A 14,757-nucleotide genomic window follows, 5' to 3' on the forward strand; every position below is an offset into this window, starting at 1 on the left:
CTCCCCGTGTGTCTCTCCACAGCTCCCTCCGGAAAAAGCCCACCCTTTGCCACTTCGCCACGGCCGAGAGTGGGAGCGGGGTCGTGGGCTGGGACCGGTTCGCTGGGCTGGCTAGACACCAGGCGCCGGGAACTTTGCTCGGCAGTTGGCGTGGGGGCAAGGGTGGCGTTGCTGTGTCTAAGGGGCCGTGCCGGCTCAATGGTGGCTCCCAGTGGCTTCGGGCCAACTGCCGTTGGGCAGGCGGGCCGGCCAGGCCGTGGCTGGGCTGCGCCTAGCACTGTGTGGATTGACAGGGTGGGGAATGCACAAGGGACCGAGGGCCACAGGCCCTTAAGCCTCCGGGGCCAAGTCCTGTGAGCGTTGAGCGGCTCTGGGGCGGAGGGCCAAGCGCCTACAGGCCTGGAGGGTCCCGCCTGACCTGAGCTGCGAAGTCGCCCACAACTCCACCACCCCCGGGCCCTCGAGGCCTCCTGTCGCTTGCCTGGGCGGACGGCAGGGCCGCGCCGGAGAGGGTTGGCTGCCGGGCTGGCGGTAAGTCGCCAGCACCAGCGAAGCTAAGCCTCAAGAGGCACACCGTGGCCCCCGCTGCATTCTACGGCCACACCTCCCTGAACGCACCACACCTCGTCTGATCTCGGAAGCTAATCAGGGTCTGGCCTGTTTCGTACCTGGATGGGAGACCACATGGGAATACCGAGTGCTGTAGGCTTTTTTGCCTCCCGCTCCGCCTTGACATTTAGTGGCCCGCGGCCGAGGCCGCCTCCGCCCCCGCTGAGCACCGCTGCAGGCCTCACCTCCTCACGTCCCTCCCAACACAGCGCGCCGGAGGGATCGCTCCCCGCCGAGCTGGCTGGACATGCGGCCAGAATGCGGCCCTGGAAGGCAGCCGCCACCCCAGCCACTCCCGTGGTGGCTGGCCCGGACCCAGACTCCGCCGCAGGCCGGGGTGCCGTCCGTGCGGCCCGCGAGGCCCTCGACCTGCACTTGGCCGCCCCCACCGGAGCCCAGCCGCGCCGCAGCCCCCTGTCTGCCCGTGTGTCTCTCCACAGCTCCCTCCGGAAAAAGCCCCCCCCTCCGCCGTTTCGCCACGACCGGGGGCGGGAGCGGGGGCGGGGGCCGGGGCCGCTTCTCCGGGCCTGCCGGCCACCAGGGCCGGGGTCCTGTGCTCGGCGGGCGGCGTGGGGGCAAGGGGGGGCCTTGCTGGGGCTAAGGGGCCGTGCCCACTCCATGGTGGCTCCCAGTGGCTTCGGGCCAGCTGCTGCCCGGCCGGAGGGCCGGCCCGGCCGTGGCCGGGCTGCGCCTAACTCCGCGTGGGCGGGCAGGGGGGGATGCCCAAGGGACCGCGGCCGCCGGGCCCTGAAGCCTCCGGGGCCGCGTCCCTGTGAGCGTCGAGCGGGATCTGCGGCGGGGCGCCAAGCGCCGACGGGCCTGGAGCGTCCCGCCCGCCCTGGGCTGCGAGGTGGCCCACCACTCCGCCACCCCCGGGTCCCCGAGGCCTCCTGTCGCCTGCCTGGGCGGGCGGCAGGGCCCTGCCGGAGAGGGCTGGCCGCCGGCATGGCGGTAAGGCGCAGGCGCCAGCGAAGCTGGGCCTCAAGAGGCACCGCGCGGGCCCCTCCTGCGTCTACGGCCATACCACCCTGAACGCGCCCGATCTCGTCTGATCTCGGAAGCTAAGCAGGGTCGGGCCTGGTTAGTACTTGGATGGGAGACCGCCTGGGAATACCGGGTGCTGTAGGCTTTTTGCCTCCCGCTCCGCCTTCTCCTTTAGTCGCCCGCCGCCTCCGCCCCCGCCCCCGCCCCCGCCCCCGCCGGGCACCGCTGCAGGCCCCACCTCCTCCGGCCCCTCCCACCACAGCGCGCCAGAGGGGGCGCTCTCCGCCTGCCTGGCCGGCCAGGCGGCCAGAAGGCGGCCCTGGAAGGCAGCCGCATCCCAGCCGCTCCCGGGGTGGCTGGCCTGAACCCAGACTCCGCCTCAGGCCCGGGTGCCGGCCGTGCGGCCCGCGAGCCCCTTGACCTGCACCTGGCCGCCCCCACCAGCGCCCAGCCCCGGCGCAGCCACCTATCTGCCGGTGTGTCTCTCCACAGCTCCCTCCGGAAAAAGCCCCCCCTCCGCCGTTTCGCCACGGCCGGGGGCGGGAGCGGGGGCGGGGGCCGGGGCCGGTGCTCCGGGCCGGCCGGCCACAAGGCGCCGGGTCCTGTGCTCGGCGGGTGGCGTGGGGGCAAGGGTGGCCTTGCTGGGGCTAAGGGGCCGTGCCGACTCAATGGTGGCTCCCAGTGGGTTAAGGGCCGACTGCCGTCGGGCAGGAGGGCCGGCCCGGGCTGCGGCTGGGCTGCGCCTAGCGCCGCGTGGGCGGGCAGAGGGGAGGCCCAAGGGACCGCGGGCCCCGGGCCCTGAAGCCTCCGGGGCCACGTCCCTGTGAGCGACGTGCGGGATCTGGGGCGGGGCGCCAAGCGCCGAACGGTTTGGTGGGTCCCGCCCGCCCTGGGCTGGGAGGTCGCCGAACCCTCCGCCACCCCCCTGGTACCCGAGGCCGCCGTTGCCCTGCCTGGGCGGGCGGCGGGGCCCTGCCGGGGCGGGCTGGCCGCCGGGCTGGCGGGGAGGCGCAAGCGCCAGCGAAGCTGGGCCTCAAGAGGCACTCCGCGGGCCCCTTTTAACGTCTACGGCCATACCACCCTGAACGCGCCCGATCTCGTCTGATCTCGGAAGCTAAGCAGGGTCGGGCCTGGTTAGTACTTGGATGGGAGACCGCCTGGGAATACCGGGTGCTGTAGGCTTTTTGCCTCCCGCTCCGCCTTCTCCTTTAGTCGCCCGCGGCCTAGGCCGAGGCCGAGGCCAAGGCCGAGGCCGCTGCCTCCGCCCCCGCCCCCGCCCCCGCCGGGCAGCGCTGCAGGCCCCACCTCCTCCGGCCCCTCCCACCACAGCGCGCCAGAGGGGGCGCTCCGCGCCGGCCTGGCCGGCCAGGCGGCCAGAAGGCGGCCCTGGAAGGCAGCCGCCACCCCAGCCGCTCCCGTGGTGGCTGGCCCGGACCCAGACTCCGCCGCAGGCCGGGGTGCCGTCCGTGCGGCCCACGAAGCCCTCGACCTGCACTTGGCCGCCCCCACCGGAGCCCAGCCGCGCCGCAGCCCCCTGTCTGCCCGTGTGTCTCTCCACAGCTCCCTCCGGAAAAAGCCCACCCTTTGCCACTTCGCCACGGCCGAGAGTGGGAGCGGGGTCGTGGGCTGGGACCGGTTCGCTGGGCTGGCTAGACACCAGGCGCCGGGAACTTTGCTCGGCAGTTGGCGTGGGGGCAAGGGTGGCGTTGCTGTGTCTAAGGGGCCGTGCCGGCTCAATGGTGGCTCCCAGTGGCTTCGGGCCAACTGCCGTTGGGCAGGCGGGCCGGCCAGGCCGTGGCTGGGCTGCGCCTAGCACTGTGTGGATTGACAGGGTGGGGAATGCACAAGGGACCGAGGGCCACAGGCCCTTAAGCCTCCGGGGCCAAGTCCTGTGAGCGTTGAGCGGCTCTGGGGCGGAGGGCCAAGCGCCTACAGGCCTGGAGGGTCCCGCCTGACCTGAGCTGCGAAGTCGCCCACAACTCCACCACCCCCGGGCCCTCGAGGCCTCCTGTCGCTTGCCTGGGCGGACGGCAGGGCCGCGCTGGAGAGGGTTGGCTGCCGGGCTGGCGGTAAGTCGCCAGCACCAGCGAAGCTAAGCCTCAAGAGGCACACCGTGGCCCCCGCTGCATTCTACGGCCACACCTCCCTGAACGCACCACACCTCGTCTGATCTCGGAAGCTAATCAGGGTCTGGCCTGTTTCGTACCTGGATGGGAGACCACATGGGAATACCGAGTGCTGTAGGCTTTTTTGCCTCCCGCTCCACCTTGACATTTAGTGGCCCGCGGCCGAGGCCGCCTCCGCCCCCGCTGAGCACCGCTGCAGGCCTCACCTCCTCACGTCCTTCCCAACACAGCGCGCCGGAGGGATCGCTCCCCGCCGAGCTGGCTGGACATGCGGCCAGAATGCGGCCCTGGAAGGCAGCCGCCACCCCAGCCGCTCCCGTGGTGGCTGGCCCGGACCCAGACTCCGCCGCAGGCCGGGGTGCCGTCCGTGCGGCCCGCGAGGCCCTCGACCTGCACTTGGCCGCCCCCACCGGAGCCCAGCCGCGCCGCAGCCCCCTGTCTGCCCGTGTGTCTCTCCACAGCTCCCTCCGGAAAAAGCCCCCCCTCCGCCGTTTCGCCACGGCCGGGGGCGGGAGCGGGGGCGGGGGCCGGGGCCGCTTCTCCGGGCCTGCCGGCCACCAGGGCCGGGGTCCTGTGCTCGGCGGGCGGCGTGGGGGCAAGGGGGGGCCTTGCTGGGGCTAAGGGGCCGTGCCCACTCCATGGTGGCTCCCAGTGGCTTCGGGCCAGCTGCTGCCCGGCCGGAGGGCCGGCCCGGCCGTGGCCGGGCTGCGCCTAACTCCGCGTGGGCGGGCAGGGGGGGATGCCCAAGGGACCGCGGCCGCCGGGCCCTGAAGCCTCCGGGGCCGCGTCCCTGTGAGCGTCGAGCGGGATCTGCGGCGGGGCGCCAAGCGCCGACGGGCCTGGTGCGTCCCGCCCGCCCTGGGCTGCGAGGTGGCCCACCACTCCGCCACCCCCGGGTCCCCGAGGCCTCCTGTCGCCTGCCTGGGCGGGCGGCAGGGCCCTGCCGGAGAGGGCTGGCCGCCGGCATGGCGGTAAGGCGCAGGCGCCAGCGAAGCTGGGCCTCAAGAGGCACCGCGCGGGCCCCTCCTGCGTCTACGGCCATACCACCCTGAACGCGCCCGATCTCGTCTGATCTCGGAAGCTAAGCAGGGTCGGGCCTGGTTAGTACTTGGATGGGAGACCGCCTGGGAATACCGGGTGCTGTAGGCTTTTTGCCTCCCGCTCCGCCTTCTCCTTTAGTCGCCCGCCGCCTCCGCCCCCGCCCCCGCCCCCGCCCCCGCCGGGCACCGCTGCAGGCCCCACCTCCTCCGGCCCCTCCCACCACAGCGCGCCAGAGGGGGCGCTCTCCGCCTGCCTGGCCGGCCAGGCGGCCAGAAGGCGGCCCTGGAAGGCAGCCGCATCCCAGCCGCTCCCGGGGTGGCTGGCCTGAACCCAGACTCCGCCTCAGGCCCGGGTGCCGGCCGTGCGGCCCGCGAGCCCCTTGACCTGCACCTGGCCGCCCCCACCAGCGCCCAGCCCCGGCGCAGCCACCTATCTGCCGGTGTGTCTCTCCACAGCTCCCTCCGGAAAAAGCCCCCCCTCCGCCGTTTCGCCACGGCCGGGGGCGGGAGCGGGGGCGGGGGCCGGGGCCGGTGCTCCGGGCCGGCCGGCCACAAGGCGCCGGGTCCTGTGCTCGGCGGGTGGCGTGGGGGCAAGGGTGGCCTTGCTGGGGCTAAGGGGCCGTGCCGACTCAATGGTGGCTCCCAGTGGGTTAAGGGCCGACTGCCGTCGGGCAGGAGGGCCGGCCCGGGCTGCGGCTGGGCTGCGCCTAGCGCCGCGTGGGCGGGCAGAGGGGAGGCCCAAGGGACCGCGGGCCCCGGGCCCTGAAGCCTCCGGGGCCACGTCCCTGTGAGCGACGTGCGGGATCTGGGGCGGGGCGCCAAGCGCCGAACGGTTTGGTGGGTCCCGCCCGCCCTGGGCTGGGAGGTCGCCGAACCCTCCGCCACCCCCCTGGTACCCGAGGCCGCCGTTGCCCTGCCTGGGCGGGCGGCGGGGCCCTGCCGGGGCGGGCTGGCCGCCGGGCTGGCGGGGAGGCGCAAGCGCCAGCGAAGCTGGGCCTCAAGAGGCACTCCGCGGGCCCCTCTTAACGTCTACGGCCATACCACCCTGAACGCGCCCGATCTCGTCTGATCTCGGAAGCTAAGCAGGGTCGGGCCTGGTTAGTACTTGGATGGGAGACCGCCTGGGAATACCGGGTGCTGTAGGCTTTTTGCCTCCCGCTCCACCTTCTCCTTTAGTCGCCCGCGGCCTAGGCCGAGGCCGAGGCCGAGGCCGCTGCCTCCGCCCCCGCCCCCGCCCCCGCCGGGCAGCGCTGCAGGCCCCACCTCCTCCGGCCCCTCCCACCACAGCGCGCCAGAGGGGGCGCTCCGCGCCGGCCTGGCCGGCCAGGCGGCCAGAAGGCGGCCCTGGAAGGCAGCCGCCACCCCAGCCGCTCCCGTGGTGGCTGGCCCGGACCCAGACTCCGCCGCAGGCCGGGGTGCCATCCGTGCGGCCCACGAAGCCCTCGACCTGCACTTGGCCGCCCCCACCGGAGCCCAGCCGCGCCGCAGCCCCCTGTCTGCCCGTGTGTCTCTCCACAGCTCCCTCCGGAAAAAGCCCACCCTTTGCCACTTCGCCACGGCCGAGAGTGGGAGCGGGGTCGTGGGCTGGGACCGGTTCGCTGGGCTGGCTAGACACCAGGCGCCAGGAACTTTGCTCGGCAGTTGGCGTGGGGGCAAGGGTGGCGTTGCTGTGTCTAAGGGGCCGTGCCGGCTCAATGGTGGCTCCCAGTGGCTTCGGGCCAACTGCCGTTGGGCAGGCGGGCCGGCCAGGCCGTGGCTGGGCTGCGCCTAGCACTGTGTGGATTGACAGGGTGGGGAATGCACAAGGGACCGAGGGCCACAGGCCCTTAAGCCTCCGGGGCCAAGTCCTGTGAGCGTTGAGCGGCTCTGGGGCGGAGGGCCAAGCGCCTACAGGCCTGGAGGGTCCCGCCTGACCTGAGCTGCGAAGTCGCCCACAACTCCACCACCCCCGGGCCCTCGAGGCCTCCTGTCGCTTGCCTGGGCGGACGGCAGGGCCGCGCCGGAGAGGGTTGGCTGCCGGGCTGGCGGTAAGTCGCCAGCACCAGCGAAGCTAAGCCTCAAGAGGCACACCGTGGCCCCCGCTGCATTCTACGGCCACACCTCCCTGAACGCACCACACCTCGTCTGATCTCGGAAGCTAATCAGGGTCTGGCCTGTTTCGTACCTGGATGGGAGACCACATGGGAATACCGAGTGCTGTAGGCTTTTTTGCCTCCCGCTCCGCCTTGACATTTAGTGGCCCGCGGCCGAGGCCGCCTCCGCCCCCGCTGAGCACCGCTGCAGGCCTCACCTCCTCACGTCCCTCCCAACACAGCGCGCCGGAGGGATCGCTCCCCACCGAGCTGGCTGGACATGCGGCCAGAATGCGGCCCTGGAAGGCAGCCGCCACCCCAGCCGCTCCCGTGGTGGCTGGCCCGGACCCAGACTCCGCCGCAGGCCGGGGTGCCGTCCGTGCGGCCCACGAAGCCCTCGACCTGCACTTGGCCGCCCCCACCGGAGCCCAGCCGCGCCGCAGCCCCCTGTCTGCCCGTGTGTCTCTCCACAGCTCCCTCCGGAAAAAGCCCACCCTTTGCCACTTCGCCACGGCCGAGAGTGGGAGCGGGGTCGTGGGCTGGGACCGGTTCGCTGGGCTGGCTAGACACCAGGCGCCGGGAACTTTGCTCGGCAGTTGGCGTGGGGGCAAGGGTGGCGTTGCTGTGTCTAAGGGGCCGTGCCGGCTCAATGGTGGCTCCCAGTGGCTTCGGGCCAACTGCCGTTGGGCAGGCGGGCCGGCCAGGCCGTGGCTGGGCTGCGCCTAGCACTGTGTGGATTGACAGGGTGGGGAATGCACAAGGGACCGAGGGCCACAGGCCCTTAAGCCTCCGGGGCCATGTCCTGTGAGCGTTGAGCGGCTCTGGGGCGGAGGGCCAAGCGCCTACAGGCCTGGAGGGTCCCGCCTGACCTGAGCTGCGAAGTCGCCCACAACTCCACCACCCCCGGGCCCTCGAGGCCTCCTGTCGCTTGCCTGGGCGGACGGCAGGGCCGCGCCGGAGAGGGTTGGCTGCCGGGCTGGCGGTAAGTCGCCAGCACCAGCGAAGCTAAGCCTCAAGAGGCACACCGTGGCCCCCGCTGCATTCTACGGCCACACCTCCCTGAACGCACCACACCTCGTCTGATCTCGGAAGCTAATCAGGGTCTGGCCTGTTTCGTACCTGGATGGGAGACCACATGGGAATACCGAGTGCTGTAGGCTTTTTTGCCTCCCGCTCCGCCTTGACATTTAGTGGCCCGCGGCCGAGGCCGCCTCCGCCCCCGCTGAGCACCGCTGCAGGCCTCACCTCCTCACGTCCCTCCCAACACAGCGCGCCGGAGGGATCGCTCCCCACCGAGCTGGCTGGACATGCGGCCAGAATGCGGCCCTGGAAGGCAGCCGCCACCCCAGCCGCTCCCGTGGTGGCTGGCCCGGACCCAGACTCCGCCGCAGGCCGGGGTGCCGTCCGTGCGGCCCACGAAGCCCTCGACCTGCACTTGGCCGCCCCCACCGGAGCCCAGCCGCGCCGCAGCCCCCTGTCTGCCCGTGTGTCTCTCCACAGCTCCCTCCGGAAAAAGCCCACCCTTTGCCACTTCGCCACGGCCGAGAGTGGGAGCGGGGTCGTGGGCTGGGACCGGTTCGCTGGGCTGGCTAGACACCAGGCGCCGGGAACTTTGCTCGGCAGTTGGCGTGGGGGCAAGGGTGGCGTTGCTGTGTCTAAGGGGCCGTGCCGGCTCAATGGTGGCTCCCAGTGGCTTCGGGCCAACTGCCGTTGGGCAGGCGGGCCGGCCAGGCCGTGGCTGGGCTGCGCCTAGCACTGTGTGGATTGACAGGGTGGGGAATGCACAAGGGACCGAGGGCCACAGGCCCTTAAGCCTCCGGGGCCATGTCCTGTGAGCGTTGAGCGGCTCTGGGGCGGAGGGCCAAGCGCCTACAGGCCTGGAGGGTCCCGCCTGACCTGAGCTGCGAAGTCGCCCACAACTCCACCACCCCCGGGCCCTCGAGGCCTCCTGTCGCTTGCCTGGGCGGACGGCAGGGCCGCGCCGGAGAGGGTTGGCTGCCGGGCTGGCGGTAAGTCGCCAGCACCAGCGAAGCTAAGCCTCAAGAGGCACACCGTGGCCCCCGCTGCATTCTACGGCCACACCTCCCTGAACGCACCACACCTCGTCTGATCTCGGAAGCTAATCAGGGTCTGGCCTGTTTCGTACCTGGATGGGAGACCACATGGGAATACCGAGTGCTGTAGGCTTTTTTGCCTCCCGCTCCGCCTTGACATTTAGTGGCCCGCGGCCGAGGCCGCCTCCGCCCCCGCTGAGCACCGCTGCAGGCCTCACCTCCTCACGTCCTTCCCAACACAGCGCGCCGGAGGGATCGCTCCCCGCCGAGCTGGCTGGACATGCGGCCAGAATGCGGCCCTGGAAGGCAGCCGCCACCCCAGCCGCTCCCGTGGTGGCTGGCCCGGACCCAGACTCCGCCGCAGGCCGGGGTGCCGTCCGTGCGGCCCGCGAGGCCCTCGACCTGCACTTGGCCGCCCCCACCGGAGCCCAGCCGCGCCGCAGCCCCCTGTCTGCCCGTGTGTCTCTCCACAGCTCCCTCCGGAAAAAGCCCCCCCTCCGCCGTTTCGCCACGGCCGGGGGCGGGAGCGGGGGCGGGGGCCGGGGCCGCTTCTCCGGGCCTGCCGGCCACCAGGGCCGGGGTCCTGTGCTCGGCGGGCGGCGTGGGGGCAAGGGGGGGCCTTGCTGGGGCTAAGGGGCCGTGCCCACTCCATGGTGGCTCCCAGTGGCTTCGGGCCAGCTGCTGCCCGGCCGGAGGGCCGGCCCGGCCGTGGCCGGGCTGCGCCTAACTCCGCGTGGGCGGGCAGGGGGGGATGCCCAAGGGACCGCGGCCGCCGGGCCCTGAAGCCTCCGGGGCCGCGTCCCTGTGAGCGTCGAGCGGGATCTGCGGCGGGGCGCCAAGCGCCGACGGGCCTGGTGCGTCCCGCCCGCCCTGGGCTGCGAGGTGGCCCACCACTCCGCCACCCCCGGGTCCCCGAGGCCTCCTGTCGCCTGCCTGGGCGGGCGGCAGGGCCCTGCCGGAGAGGGCTGGCCGCCGGCATGGCGGTAAGGCGCAGGCGCCAGCGAAGCTGGGCCTCAAGAGGCACCGCGCGGGCCCCTCCTGCGTCTACGGCCATACCACCCTGAACGCGCCCGATCTCGTCTGATCTCGGAAGCTAAGCAGGGTCGGGCCTGGTTAGTACTTGGATGGGAGACCGCCTGGGAATACCGGGTGCTGTAGGCTTTTTGCCTCCCGCTCCGCCTTCTCCTTTAGTCGCCCGCCGCCTCCGCCCCCGCCCCCGCCCCCGCCCCCGCCGGGCACCGCTGCAGGCCCCACCTCCTCCGGCCCCTCCCACCACAGCGCGCCAGAGGGGGCGCTCTCCGCCTGCCTGGCCGGCCAGGCGGCCAGAAGGCGGCCCTGGAAGGCAGCCGCATCCCAGCCGCTCCCGGGGTGGCTGGCCTGAACCCAGACTCCGCCTCAGGCCCGGGTGCCGGCCGTGCGGCCCGCGAGCCCCTTGACCTGCACCTGGCCGCCCCCACCAGCGCCCAGCCCCGGCGCAGCCACCTATCTGCCGGTGTGTCTCTCCACAGCTCCCTCCGGAAAAAGCCCCCCCTCCGCCGTTTCGCCACGGCCGGGGGCGGGAGCGGGGGCGGGGGCCGGGGCCGGTGCTCCGGGCCGGCCGGCCACAAGGCGCCGGGTCCTGTGCTCGGCGGGTGGCGTGGGGGCAAGGGTGGCCTTGCTGGGGCTAAGGGGCCGTGCCGACTCAATGGTGGCTCCCAGTGGGTTAAGGGCCGACTGCCGTCGGGCAGGAGGGCCGGCCCGGGCTGCGGCTGGGCTGCGCCTAGCGCCGCGTGGGCGGGCAGAGGGGAGGCCCAAGGGACCGCGGGCCCCGGGCCCTGAAGCCTCCGGGGCCACGTCCCTGTGAGCGACGTGCGGGATCTGGGGCGGGGCGCCAAGCGCCGAACGGTTTGGTGGGTCCCGCCCGCCCTGGGCTGGGAGGTCGCCGAACCCTCCGCCACCCCCCTGGTACCCGAGGCCGCCGTTGCCCTGCCTGGGCGGGCGGCGGGGCCCTGCCGGGGCGGGCTGGCCGCCGGGCTGGCGGGGAGGCGCAAGCGCCAGCGAAGCTGGGCCTCAAGAGGCACTCCGCGGGCCCCTCTTAACGTCTACGGCCATACCACCCTGAACGCGCCCGATCTCGTCTGATCTCGGAAGCTAAGCAGGGTCGGGCCTGGTTAGTACTTGGATGGGAGACCGCCTGGGAATACCGGGTGCTGTAGGCTTTTTGCCTCCCGCTCCACCTTCTCCTTTAGTCGCCCGCGGCCTAGGCCGAGGCCGAGGCCGAGGCCGCTGCCTCCGCCCCCGCCCCCGCCCCCGCCGGGCAGCGCTGCAGGCCCCACCTCCTCCGGCCCCTCCCACCACAGCGCGCCAGAGGGGGCGCTCCGCGCCGGCCTGGCCGGCCAGGCGGCCAGAAGGCGGCCCTGGAAGGCAGCCGCCACCCCAGCCGCTCCCGTGGTGGCTGGCCCGGACCCAGACTCCGCCGCAGGCCGGGGTGCCATCCGTGCGGCCCACGAAGCCCTCGACCTGCACTTGGCCGCCCCCACCGGAGCCCAGCCGCGCCGCAGCCCCCTGTCTGCCCGTGTGTCTCTCCACAGCTCCCTCCGGAAAAAGCCCACCCTTTGCCACTTCGCCACGGCCGAGAGTGGGAGCGGGGTCGTGGGCTGGGACCGGTTCGCTGGGCTGGCTAGACACCAGGCGCCAGGAACTTTGCTCGGCAGTTGGCGTGGGGGCAAGGGTGGCGTTGCTGTGTCTAAGGGGCCGTGCCGGCTCAATGGTGGCTCCCAGTGGCTTCGGGCCAACTGCCGTTGGGCAGGCGGGCCGGCCAGGCCGTGGCTGGGCTGCGCCTAGCACTGTGTGGATTGACAGGGTGGGGAATGCACAAGGGACCGAGGGCCACAGGCCCTTAAGCCTCCGGGGCCAAGTCCTGTGAGCGTTGAGCGGCTCTGGGGCGGAGGGCCAAGCGCCTACAGGCCTGGAGGGTCCCGCCTGACCTGAGCTGCGAAGTCGCCCACAACTCCACCACCCCCGGGCCCTCGAGGCCTCCTGTCGCTTGCCTGGGCGGACGGCAGGGCCGCGCCGGAGAGGGTTGGCTGCCGGGCTGGCGGTAAGTCGCCAGCACCAGCGAAGCTAAGCCTCAAGAGGCACACCGTGGCCCCCGCTGCATTCTACGGCCACACCTCCCTGAACGCACCACACCTCGTCTGATCTCGGAAGCTAATCAGGGTCTGGCCTGTTTCGTACCTGGATGGGAGACCACATGGGAATACCGAGTGCTGTAGGCTTTTTTGCCTCCCGATCCGCCTTGACATTTAGTGGCCCGCGGCCGAGGCCGCCTCCGCCCCGCTGAGCACCGCTGCAGGCCTCACCTCCTCACGTCCCTCCCAACACAGCGCGCCGGAGGGATCGCTCCCCGCCGAGCTGGCTGGACATGCGGCCAGAATGCGGCCCTGGAAGGCAGCCGCCACCCCAGCCGCTCCCGTGGTGGCTGGCCCGGACCCAGACTCCGCCGCAGGCCGGGGTACCGTCCGTGCGGCCCACGAAGCCCTCGACCTGCACTTGGCCGCCCCCACCGGAGCCCAGCCGCGCCGCAGCCCCCTGTCTGCCCGTGTGTCTCTCCACAGCTCCCTCCGGAAAAAGCCCCCCCTCCGCCGTTTCGCCACGGCCGGGGGCGGGAGCGGGGGCGGGGGCCGGGGCCGCTTCTCCGGGCCTGCCGTCCACCAGGGCCGGGGTCCTGTGCTCGGCGGGCGGCGTGGGGGCAAGGGGGGGCCTTGCTGGGGCTAAGGGGCCGTGCCCACTCCATGGTGGCTCCCAGTGGCTTCGGGCCAGCTGCTGCCCGGCCGGAGGGCCGGCCCGGCCGTGGCCGGGCTGCGCCTAACTCCGCGTGGGCGGGCAGGGGGGGATGCCCAAGGGACCGCGGCCGCCGGGCCCTGAAGCCTCCGGGGCCGCGTCCCTGTGAGCGTCGAGTGGGATCTGCGGCGGGGCGCCAAGCGCCGACGGGCCTGGAGCGTCCCGCCCGCCCTGGGCTGCGAGGTGGCCCACCACTCCGCCACCCCCGGGTCCCCGAGGCCTCCTGTCGCCTGCCTGGGCGGGCGGCAGGGCCCTGCCGGAGAGGGCTGGCCGCCGGCATGGCGGTAAGGCGCAGGCGCCAGCGAAGCTGGGCCTCAAGAGGCACCGCGCGGGCCCCTCCTGCGTCTACGGCCATACCACCCTGAACGCGCCCGATCTCGTCTGATCTCGGAAGCTAAGCAGGGTCGGGCCTGGTTAGTACTTGGATGGGAGACCGCCTGGGAATACCGGGTGCTGTAGGCTTTTTGCCTCCCGCTCCGCCTTCTCCTTTAGTCGCCCGCCGCCTCCGCCCCCGCCCCCGCCCCCGCCCCCGCCGGGCACCGCTGCAGGCCCCACCTCCTCCGGCCCCTCCCACCACAGCGCGCCAGAGGGGGCGCTCTCCGCCTGCCTGGCCGGCCAGGCGGCCAGAAGGCGGCCCTGGAAGGCAGCCGCATCCCAGCCGCTCCCGGGGTGGCTGGCCTGAACCCAGACTCCGCCTCAGGCCCGGGTGCCGGCCGTGCGGCCCGCGAGCCCCTTGACCTGCACCTGGCCGCCCCCACCAGCGCCCAGCCCCGGCGCAGCCACCTATCTGCCGGTGTGTCTCTCCACAGCTCCCTCCGGAAAAAGCCCCCCCTCCGCCGTTTCGCCACGGCCGGGGGCGGGAGCGGGGGCGGGGGCCGGGGCCGGTGCTCCGGGCCGGCCGGCCACAAGGCGCCGGGTCCTGTGCTCGGCGGGTGGCGTGGGGGCAAGGGTGGCCTTGCTGGGGCTAAGGGGCCGTGCCGACTCAATGGTGGCTCCCAGTGGGTTAAGGGCCGACTGCCGTCGGGCAGGAGGGCCGGCCCGGGCTGCGGCTGGGCTGCGCCTAGCGCCGCGTGGGCGGGCAGAGGGGAGGCCCAAGGGACCGCGGGCCCCGGGCCCTGAAGCCTCCGGGGCCACGTCCCTGTGAGCGACGTGCGGGATCTGGGGCGGGGCGCCAAGCGCCGAACGGTTTGGTGGGTCCCGCCCGCCCTGGGCTGGGAGGTCGCCGAACCCTCCGCCACCCCCCTGGTACCCGAGGCCGCCGTTGCCCTGCCTGGGCGGGCGGCGGGGCCCTGCCGGGGCGGGCTGGCCGCCGGGCTGGCGGGGAGGCGCAAGCGCCAGCGAAGCTGGGCCTCAAGAGGCACTCCGCGGGCCCCTTTTAACGTCTACGGCCATACCACCCTGAACGCGCCCGATCTCGTCTGATCTCGGAAGCTAAGCAGGGTCGGGCCTGGTTAGTACTTGGATGGGAGACCGCCTGGGAATACCGGGTGCTGTAGGCTTTTTGCCTCCCGCTCCGCCTTCTCCTTTAGTCGCCCGCGGCCTAGGCCGAGGCCGAGGCCAAGGCCGAGGCCGCTGCCTCCGCCCCCGCCCCCGCCCCCGCCCCCGCCGGGCAGCGCTGCAGGCCCCACCTCCTCCGGCCCCTCCCACCACAGCGCGCCAGAGGGGGCGCTCCGCGCCGGCCTGGCCGGCCAGGCGGCCAGAAGGCGGCCCTGGAAGGCAGCCGCCACCCCAGCCGCTCCCGTGGTGGCTGGCCCGGACCCAGACTCCGCCGCAGGCCGGGGTGCCGTCCGTGCGGCCCACGAAGCCCTCGACCTGCACTTGGCCGCCCCCACCGGAGCCCAGCCGCGCCGCAGCCCCCTGTCTGCCCGTGTGTCTCTCCACAGCTCCCTCCGGAAAAAGCCCACCCTTTGCCACTTCGCCACGGCCGAGAGTGGGAGCGGGGTCGTGGGCTGGGACCGGTTCGCTGGGCTGGCTAGACACCAGGCGCCGGGAACTTTGCTCGGCAGTTGGCGTGGGGGCAAGGGTGGCGTTGCTGTGTCTAAGGGGCCGT

The 14,757-nt window shown here is 73.4% G+C and overlaps 8 non-coding genes and 6 pseudogenes across 8 annotated transcripts; all 14 read left to right on the forward strand.

Moving 5' to 3' along the window:
• The first annotated feature begins 590 nt into the window (after positions 1-590).
• On the forward strand, positions 591-709 carry LOC133075250 (5S ribosomal RNA; annotated as a pseudogene).
• Positions 710-1,619: 910 nt separating this feature from the next.
• LOC133075450 (5S ribosomal RNA) lies at positions 1,620-1,738 on the forward strand. The gene has a single exon (XR_009697357.1). It is a non-coding gene; the product is annotated as a 5S ribosomal RNA (ribosomal RNA).
• Positions 1,739-2,656: 918 nt separating this feature from the next.
• Positions 2,657-2,775, forward strand: LOC133075502 (5S ribosomal RNA). The gene has a single exon (XR_009697365.1). It is a non-coding gene; the product is annotated as a 5S ribosomal RNA (ribosomal RNA).
• Positions 2,776-3,721: 946 nt separating this feature from the next.
• LOC133075254 (5S ribosomal RNA) lies at positions 3,722-3,840 on the forward strand (annotated as a pseudogene).
• Positions 3,841-4,749: 909 nt separating this feature from the next.
• LOC133075560 (5S ribosomal RNA) lies at positions 4,750-4,868 on the forward strand. The gene has a single exon (XR_009697372.1). It is a non-coding gene; the product is annotated as a 5S ribosomal RNA (ribosomal RNA).
• A 918-nt stretch (positions 4,869-5,786) lies between these two features.
• On the forward strand, positions 5,787-5,905 carry LOC133075619 (5S ribosomal RNA). Its single transcript, XR_009697377.1, has one exon. It is a non-coding gene; the product is annotated as a 5S ribosomal RNA (ribosomal RNA).
• Positions 5,906-6,845: 940 nt separating this feature from the next.
• Positions 6,846-6,964, forward strand: LOC133075260 (5S ribosomal RNA; annotated as a pseudogene).
• Positions 6,965-7,872: 908 nt separating this feature from the next.
• Positions 7,873-7,991, forward strand: LOC133075266 (5S ribosomal RNA; annotated as a pseudogene).
• A 908-nt stretch (positions 7,992-8,899) lies between these two features.
• On the forward strand, positions 8,900-9,018 carry LOC133075271 (5S ribosomal RNA; annotated as a pseudogene).
• Positions 9,019-9,927: 909 nt separating this feature from the next.
• On the forward strand, positions 9,928-10,046 carry LOC133075679 (5S ribosomal RNA). The gene has a single exon (XR_009697383.1). It is a non-coding gene; the product is annotated as a 5S ribosomal RNA (ribosomal RNA).
• A 918-nt stretch (positions 10,047-10,964) lies between these two features.
• LOC133075746 (5S ribosomal RNA) lies at positions 10,965-11,083 on the forward strand. Its single transcript, XR_009697403.1, has one exon. It is a non-coding gene; the product is annotated as a 5S ribosomal RNA (ribosomal RNA).
• A 940-nt stretch (positions 11,084-12,023) lies between these two features.
• On the forward strand, positions 12,024-12,142 carry LOC133075276 (5S ribosomal RNA; annotated as a pseudogene).
• A 908-nt stretch (positions 12,143-13,050) lies between these two features.
• Positions 13,051-13,169, forward strand: LOC133075799 (5S ribosomal RNA). The gene has a single exon (XR_009697408.1). It is a non-coding gene; the product is annotated as a 5S ribosomal RNA (ribosomal RNA).
• A 918-nt stretch (positions 13,170-14,087) lies between these two features.
• On the forward strand, positions 14,088-14,206 carry LOC133075843 (5S ribosomal RNA). Its single transcript, XR_009697411.1, has one exon. It is a non-coding gene; the product is annotated as a 5S ribosomal RNA (ribosomal RNA).
• The last annotated feature ends 551 nt before the right edge of the window (positions 14,207-14,757 follow it).

Source organism: Eubalaena glacialis, chromosome 1 (genome assembly GCF_028564815.1).
Source record: "Eubalaena glacialis isolate mEubGla1 chromosome 1, mEubGla1.1.hap2.+ XY, whole genome shotgun sequence".
NCBI lineage: Eukaryota > Metazoa > Chordata > Mammalia > Artiodactyla > Balaenidae > Eubalaena > Eubalaena glacialis.